Below are 9,005 nucleotides of genomic sequence, written 5' to 3' on the forward strand. Positions count from 1 at the left end.
TAACGTATAGTCTATGATTTCCGTGTATTAACATTTAAACGAGCTTGACAAGAAAAAAATAATTATTGTTAAAAATATCATTTACATCATTATTCTCAAATGCAACCACTTATTGTTTGTGTCTTTGTCATATTTTTTTTATATGCTTATTGAGATTTGTAAATCAGTTATTTGGCTGCTGGATTCAAATTATTGTCATGAAAACAAAAAGGGGTTTATTCATCTATGTTGTGTACATAATGAAATTAAAATCAACTGTTGGAGGTTAAGCTAGTTATAAAACAAACTGTGTAACAAATTTTTATTTTCAAAACATGAAGGTACTAGGAATAAGACAACTGTTTTTAGAACGAAAAACATTCCAATGTATTATGATAAGATGAAAATAAAGAAGTTTCAATATAACAAAATATAATACTGTAGCTTGGAAATTCTAGACACATTGGTAGAGATGATTCATTATATTTCGGTTGCAATTTATTTTTACAATTTGCTTGTGATTTTACAAATGGTATTGCGAAAATTCAAACAAATAAAAAAAAAGTTAGTAGGAAGTCCTTTAAATCATTATGTCATTTCAGTACATGTAAATGGTCAAAATGGCACCCTTAAGATTGTCTGTGATGTACCTGGTAGAATACCACCCATGAACTTAACAACAACACAGTCTCCAGATCATTCTTCCAGTACGAAAAAAGGTAATCCTCATGCATATACTAATTTCTTTTGTGTTATAAGCACATGTTTATGTATCGTCTATAGTTGTGATTTTGTATAACATAAGATGCAACTCTGAGCAAGACATTTTAACCATAAGAAAAAAAGTAAAAGAAAGGGCAATTTGAATCCAACGAAAGCTTTCAACTTTACGTTTACTGAAGAGACCGTTATTTTTTTGTTTACATGTGGTGTCTGATGAAAACAGTGCACAACTTCAAATATTTGTTCTTACCTTAACTGATATAACGTATTTTTTTAGATGAACTGTGCATGTATTGTAGACTAAGTAATTAAAAAAATCTTATATGAATTTGTCTACCAACACATTTTGTTGACTCGGGTATATTGTTTAAACCTTTTTTCGACGCACAAAGGAGGGTTAATAAAACATAACTAGAGGCTCTGAAGAGCCTGTGTCGCTCACCTTGGTGGATGTGCATACATGTATTAAACAAAGGACACAGATGGATTCATGACAAAATTGTGTTTTGATGATGGTGATGTGTTTGTAGATCTTACTCTACTGAACATTCTTGCTACTTAAAACTTTCTCTATCTATAATAAACTTGACCCTTTAGATACAGAGGAAAATATTTTTTTACAAAAAATTGTTACAAAGTGACTATAAAGGGCCATTACTCCTTAAAGGGGTAATGGCTCTTTATTGGTAATGTTAACTTTTTTGTAGATCTAACTTTGCTGAACATTATTGCTGTTTACAGTTTATCTCTATCTATACATGTTATAATAGCATTCAATATAACAACCAAAAACGGCAACATTTCTTTAAAAATTACCAATTTGGGGGCAGAAACCCAACAACCTGTTGCCCTATTCATCTGAAAATTTCAGGGCAAATAGTGATTGACTTAATAAACAATTTAACCCCTTGTCAGATTTGCTTTGGTTTCAGAGTTATAAGCCAAAATCTACATTTTACCCCTATGTTCTATTTTTATCTATTGCGGCCATCTTGGTTGGTAAGCCGTGTCACCGGACATATTTTTTAAACTAGATACTCCAATGATAATTGTGGCCAAGTTTGGTTAGATTTTGCTCAGTAGTTTCAGAGGAGAAGAGGTTTGTAAAAGATCACACAAATTTACGAAAAATTGGTAAAAAATTACTATATAGGGCCATATTACTCCTTAAGGAGTTAACTGACCATTTTTGTAATGTTGACTTATTTGTAGATCTTACTTTGCTGAACATTATTGCTGTTTACAGTTTATATCTATCTATAATAGTATTCAAAATAATAACACAAAAACGGCAAAATGTCCTTAAAATTACCAATTCAGGGGCAGCAACCCAACAACCGGTTGTCCAATGTATCTGAACATTTCAGGGCAGATAGATCTTTACTTGATAGACAATTTAACTACCTGTCAGATTTGCTCTAAATTTTTTGGTTTCAGAGTTATAAGCCAAAATCTACATTTTACCCCTATGTTATATTTTTAGCCAAGGTGGCCATCTTGGTCGGTTGGCCGGGTGACCGGACACATTTTTTAAACTAGATACTCCAATAATGATTGTGACCAAGTTTGGTTAAATTTGGCCAAGTAGTTTCAGAGGAGAAGATTTTTATAAAAGTTAACGACGACGGACGCCAAGTGATGATAAAAGCTCACTTGGCTCTTCGGGCCAGGTGAGGTAAGAATAAAGGCAACAAGAGTATGCCGCTGTTCGTAAGTCATAAATTGATTGAGAGAAAACAAATCCGGGTTACAAATTTAGACTAACGGAAACCCATCAACTCAAGAAACACAAAAGTGCAACACAAAGCTAAACAACAATGAAACACACACAGAAACAAACTATAAGATAACAACTGCCATTTTCCTGAATTGGGACCGGACGTTTTGAGGAAAAATATGTTTTGATGAACCTGGTATTGTGGCAAGCGAAACCTCGCACTCTTATAAAAAGATAAATATAACACTAAAAGGACAACATTGCATGACAGGACTGCAGTAACAAATAAATTTAAGAACATTCAAGACAGAGAAATACAAATACGCCAGATTCGCGTTTCATCTATGTAAGACTCATCAATGACGCTCAGATCAAAATTACAAGAAGGTATAAAGTTAGAGAGCATTGATGACCCAAAATTCCAAAAAAAGTTGTGCCATATCAGGCTAAAGTTATATATGCCTGGGATAATAAAAACGACGTTAAGATAAACAAAACATTACAATAAAAAGCAAGACTGAGCAACAGACATCCACAGAAACTGTAGGTGGACTTTTGTGCTTTGTTCGCGGTCAGGATGTTCAAATAAATTATTAAAATTCAAGTAACAAGTCGTTGATAGTAATGTAGCAACCATGGATGCAATGTTCAAAATCAATTAGGCAATATAACTGTACAAACACCAGCTCTAAAAGACCTAATCAAAAGTAAAATGTTGCGTATGAAATCACCTACGTATTAACTGAAGTGCATATAGAAGACAAAATAGAGGTACAAGTTGTATCCTTCATTAGGTTAAAAGCCGATATATCGTTGACGTATCAAATTATAAGCCTGATATCTTTATAATTATTTACACCCCTTGGGTCGATGTCACTGCTAGTGAACGTTTCGTTCCCGATGGTATCACAAGCCCAGTAGTCAGCACTTCGGTGTTGACATGAATATCAATTTTATGGTCAATTCTATAAAATTTACTGTTCGCAAAAATATGAATTATTCGAAATACTAAGGATTTTATTCTCCTAGACATAGATGACCTTAGCCGTATTTGGCTCAATTGTTTTTGGAATTTTGGGTCCTAAATGCTCTTCAACTTTATACTTGTTTGGATTTCTAACTTTTTTTTTATCTAAGCGTCACTGATGAGTCTTATGTTGACCAAACGCGTATCACATTATAAGCCTGGTACCGTTGATAACTATTTACACCACTGGGTTGATGTCAATGCTGGTGGACGTTTCGTCCCCGAGGGTATCACCAGCCCAGAAGTCAGCACTTCGGTGTTTTCATGAATATCAATTATATGGTCAATTTGATAAATTAACTGTTCGCAAAAATGTGAATTATTCAAAATACTAAGGATGTTCTTATCCTAGGCAGGTATTTTTGACCAAACGCGCGTCTGGTGTATCACATTATAAGCCTGGTACCTTTGATAACTAATCAAAACCGCTTGATTGAAAATTTTAAAGAGAAAGGTAATTGTCATCTTTAGCTTGTTTGTAGTCCTTAAATTTGGTACTGTCATTTGACTTTTTGTTTGTTCATCTTTTTGTCTCTGTTGATTGAACATACATTTTCATCACCCAGTCGGTATGTTGGAGAAAGTATTATTGTCAATCACACTTCTTATCTTTATTTAAGTGAAGAACCTTTGAATTCATAATAAAAATTTAATTAGAACGAGTTATGAAAAGTACATGAAAAAAAACAAAATTGCAAAATTGCAAAAAAAAAAAAAACACAAGGAAAAATTGAATAGGAGATTTTGGTTACAAGTACAACATTGTGTAATTGCTACCTGTCTGCATCCTGCTTGGGGAGTATAAATGAACGCCATCGTAGTATTTCATTTTGACTAACTTTTTCCATACATTATCATTATAATTATTGTGCCTTTTATTTATCTTAAATATGTAATGTACAACATTGACACTTTTTAGAGATATAAATACAGCATTATGTCAAACTAATTAACTAAATTCTACATTTTACTGTTTCTTTTCAGATGAATCAACACTATACATAGCTATTGGAATGAGTGCTGGTGTGCTATTGATACTAGCAGTGGTTTTAGTGAATATATTCTACCGAAGGTAAATGCTAAATATCTAATCATTTATTTAATCCCTTTTTTAAATATTTCTTGTATGAATTGTGTCGATAATAAAGTAGTAAACATTCCCTTTATATGTCTTCCCAAAGAACTGGTTTGTAACGTCCATTTATTATTGTATGTAAGAATGTTTTTTGAGAGTTCATACGTTTGAAGCGCTTTTCTGGATTTACGTTCATCCGGAAATTCAAAGTCGAATATTTGAAAGTCATTGATGTATTAGAAACAAAACTGTGGAAGGGAAAAATTACCAACAAGTACATTACACTAATAGCCAATCTGTCAAATGTCAACTCAACTTTGATTTAGGGATGATCTAGATTGATACAATAATACCCTAAAATATGTAACCTTTATTTAACCACCAATTTTTCAATAAGTATAATTAGTTATCAAAGGTACCAGGATTATAATTTAGGACGCCAGACGCGCGTTTCGTCTACATAAGACTCATCAGTGACGCTCATATCAAAATATTTATAAAGCCAAACAATTACAAAGTTGAAGAGCATTGAGGATCCAAAATTCCAAAAAGTTGTGCCAAATACGGCTAAGGAAATCTATGCCTGGAATAAGAAAATCCTTAGTTTTTCAAAAAAATTAAACTTTTGTAAACAGGAAATTTATAAAAATGACCACATTATTGATATTCAATAACATGTATGTATTAAATGTTCATGTCTTTCTAGGAAATTGTCAGACAAAAGCAAAAAGACACTGGAAACGAGTAAAACAGACACAACGCATACACATGAACAAGATGATCCTGATTACAACGGATTAAAAAACAACATGTTATATGTATCAGCTGACCAACAAGATGTGCTAGAAGGCGATTATCACACTGTGGACAACAACCAAGAACCTATACATCAGAATGTTTCGGATCACGATATGAATTATAGTACTGTTGATGATGTAGCATGCTCTTCGTTTAATACGGTACCTACACACGAAGTCGTCAAAAATGTTCATAAAGGACTAGGATATAAAAACTTTGAGAAAAAAGAAATCACAAAAAGAGAGCAGAATATTTCACAAGAAGGAAACGGTAATACATATGCAGTTGTAGATAAAAGACGTTTCATAGGACATGATAGTAACCAAAAGGCTGCACTGTCTCCAGTATATGCTGTTGTAGACAAAACAGGAAAACTAAAGATTGAAAACAAGCAATCATAATAGGACACTGTTTGTTTACTACTGATGAAACATACATTAAGAACACTTCTTTTTTTAATTAACTATAGTGAAATCAAATGCAAGTAGATTTAATTAATTTTTGATTTGGCAACAGAGTGTTATGTTATATGATAGTTGACCCCTAAGCCTTTTATATCAATGTGACGACGTACAAAGTCCTTAATTCCACTGCAATACAGTTATAAAACTGTTGGAGGTATTGTAAATACTATAATTCGAATCAATTAGAAAAGATGTTTGGAATATTTCAATTAAATAATCCATCGACTCAAAAGTTTAACAAAATGTAGTTTTTTTTTTGCAATATTCATTGGACGTGACTCTGTACTTATACATTGTGTTATTGTTCTATAATAATTTGTGTATTCTTGTCTTCACTTTTGCTTATGTGCATTGTCTATAAGCCTTTTTTGTGTTTTTGTTTTATACAAGTGACGTGGCTCTGTGCATATTCTTGTCTTTCATTATACTCCCGCTTTGAAAAAGGGGGTATACTGTTTTACTTCTGTCTGTCCTTCCATCCGTCAGTCTGTCAGTCCGTCCGTCCCATTAATATTTTTCGTCGCATTTTTCTCAGGAACTACAATTCAAGGATTTCTGAAACTTGGTTTCAGCGTTTATATAAGTCAATCATACTGTGTGATACATTTTCAGATTCATCACTCGACAACTTCCTTTTTACTGAACACTTGTATGATTTTACACATGATAGTCAAGTTGAAGATTTTTGTCACATTTTTCTCAGGAACTACAGTACAAGGATTTCTGAAATTTGGTTGCAGGGTTTATATAAGTTAGCTATACCGTGTGATGCGTGTTTAGATTCATCACCCGACAGCTTCCTGTCTTTACCGAACACTTGCATATTTTTACACAATGTAACGTGATAGCCAAGTTGAAAATTTTCGTCACATTTTTTCTCAAAAACTGCAATACAAAAAATTCTGAAATTTGGTTTCAGGGTTAATATAAGTCAGCTATACCGTGTGATGCGTTTTCAGATTCATCACTCGACAACTTCCTGTTTACGGAACACTTGAATATTTTTTTTGCTGTTTTTTGGTCTATATAGATATTATAAGTTACATAGTGTGCTAGTGACTTAATATCTTAAGTGTGCTAGTGACTAAGTATCTTGTCTTAGGGAGGGATAAATCATACTTTGTAAAGAATCACTCTGATTCAAACAAAAAATTCTCTGAAACCGATATTATCAAGATACTTGATTTCTTGATTGACAACATATTTGTAACGTTCGGAGGACGTGTTTTTCAACAGACTGTCGGCATCCCAATGGGAACAAACTGTGCCCCTCTATTTGCCGACTTGTTTCTTTATTATTATGAGGCTGACCTCATGCAGGAACTTCTTAGGAAGAAAGATAAGAAGTTAGCAATATCCTTTAACTTTACTTTCCGCTATATAGATGACGTTCTTTCACTAAGCAATTCAAAATTTGGTGACTATGTGGAACGCATCTATCCCATCGAATTGGAGATAAAGGATACTACAGATACAGTTAAGTCAGCTTCATATCTTGACTTACATCTAGAAATTGACAATGAGGGTCGGTTGAAAACAAAACTTTACGACAAAAGAGATGATTTCAGCTTTCCAATTGTGAACTTTCCATTTCTAAGTAGCAACATTCCAGTAGCACCTGCATACGGGGTATATATATATCTCCCAATTGATACGATATTCCCGTGCTTGCATTTCCTATCATGATTTTCTTGATAGAGGGTAACTGCTCACAAGGAAGCTATTAAACAAAGAGTTCCAAATGGTGAAGTTGAAATCATCCCTTCGTAAATTTTACGGACGCCATCACGAGTTGGTTGACCGTTATGGAATAACCGTTTCACAAATGATATCGGATATGTTCCTTACGTCGTAACTACAATCCTTTTCCCTCTCATGAATGTGACCTACCGAATTAGACTATTTACCGGATTTGTAATCACAAAAGCAACACGACGGGTGCCACATGTGGAGCAGGATCTGCTTACCCTTCCGGAGCACCTGAGATCACCCCTAGTTTTTGGTGGGGTTCGTGTTGTTTATTCTTCAGTTTTCTATGTTGTGTCATGTGTACTATTGTTTTTCTGTTTGTCTTTTTCATTTTTAGCCATGGTGTTGTCAGTTTGTTTTAGATTTATGAGTTTGCCTGTCCCTTTGGTATCTTTCGTCCCTCTTTTAATACGGTATATATGGGGTCAGTAAATTCCATATGAGGTGAGAGCGAACGAATTTATATTACCGACTATCTTAACGTGTGAAATTTAGACCTATCAAAATGAGCAATTCTTCAATACAGTTAGCATGTAGAAACTACTTCCATTGATCTTACTAAAACAGATACCAACAATAACAACTTGTACGGTTTAGATGTGTTTCAGGAATTTATTTCAATCTGAATCATCAATTTCTTCGTCTGTTGAAACCTTGACGTTTTTTTCTCAGTGCCGTTTTGTTTTTATAAAGGGACGTAGCACCACTACTAACAGTGTACGAAATAAGCCCCGCCTCCCTACTACCTTATATGGAACATAAAGAGACGTAACACCACTACTAACCTTGTATGAGATAAGCCCCGCCTCCATTCTTACTAATATCAAATATACACGGTCTCCACGAGGGCGCATTTAACCAATCACATTCCTAGAAATGTATAGGAGATAAGATAAAAGTATATGTGGTATAAGTGCTAATAAATACTCTCCGTCCAAGTTACAATTTGTAAAATATATCATAAAAGGTAGCCTTGGCCCACACCGAACAGCTAGCTATAAATGACCCAAATGACAGGTGTAAAACCATTCAAACGGGAAACTAACGGTCTTATCTACATTAAAAAAGAGAAACGAGAAACACTTTTAAATCACATCAGCAAACGACAACTACTGAACATCAGAATCCTACTGTTGATGATATAGCCTGCACTTCGTTTAATACGGTCCATACACACGAAGTCGTCAAAAATGCTCAAAAAGTACTGGGATATGGAAATTTTGAGAATAAAGAGATCGCAAGATCAGAGTATTTCGCCAAACTGTAATACATATGCAGCTGTAGACAAAAAGACGTGTCACAGAACATACCAATAACACAAAGTCTTCACTGTCTCCAGGATATGCTGTTGTAAACAAAACAGGAAAACTAAAGATGGAAAACAAGCAATCATAAAAAGACATTATTTCTTGGTTTTTACTAATAAAACATACATTAAGAAAACTTCTGTTTTGATTACCTGCATAGACAACA

General features: G+C 33.7%; 1 long non-coding RNA gene across 1 annotated transcript; it reads left to right on the forward strand.

The window, feature by feature from the left end:
• The first annotated feature begins 388 nt into the window (after positions 1-388).
• On the forward strand, positions 389-6,172 carry LOC143049400 (uncharacterized). The gene is made up of 3 exons (XR_012970218.1): positions 389-698; positions 4,431-4,518; positions 5,228-6,172. It is a non-coding gene; the product is annotated as an uncharacterized LOC143049400 (long non-coding RNA).
• Positions 6,173-9,005: the final 2,833 nt, after the last annotated feature.

Source organism: Mytilus galloprovincialis, chromosome 10 (genome assembly GCF_965363235.1).
Source record: "Mytilus galloprovincialis chromosome 10, xbMytGall1.hap1.1, whole genome shotgun sequence".
Taxonomy (NCBI): domain Eukaryota; kingdom Metazoa; phylum Mollusca; class Bivalvia; order Mytilida; family Mytilidae; genus Mytilus; species Mytilus galloprovincialis.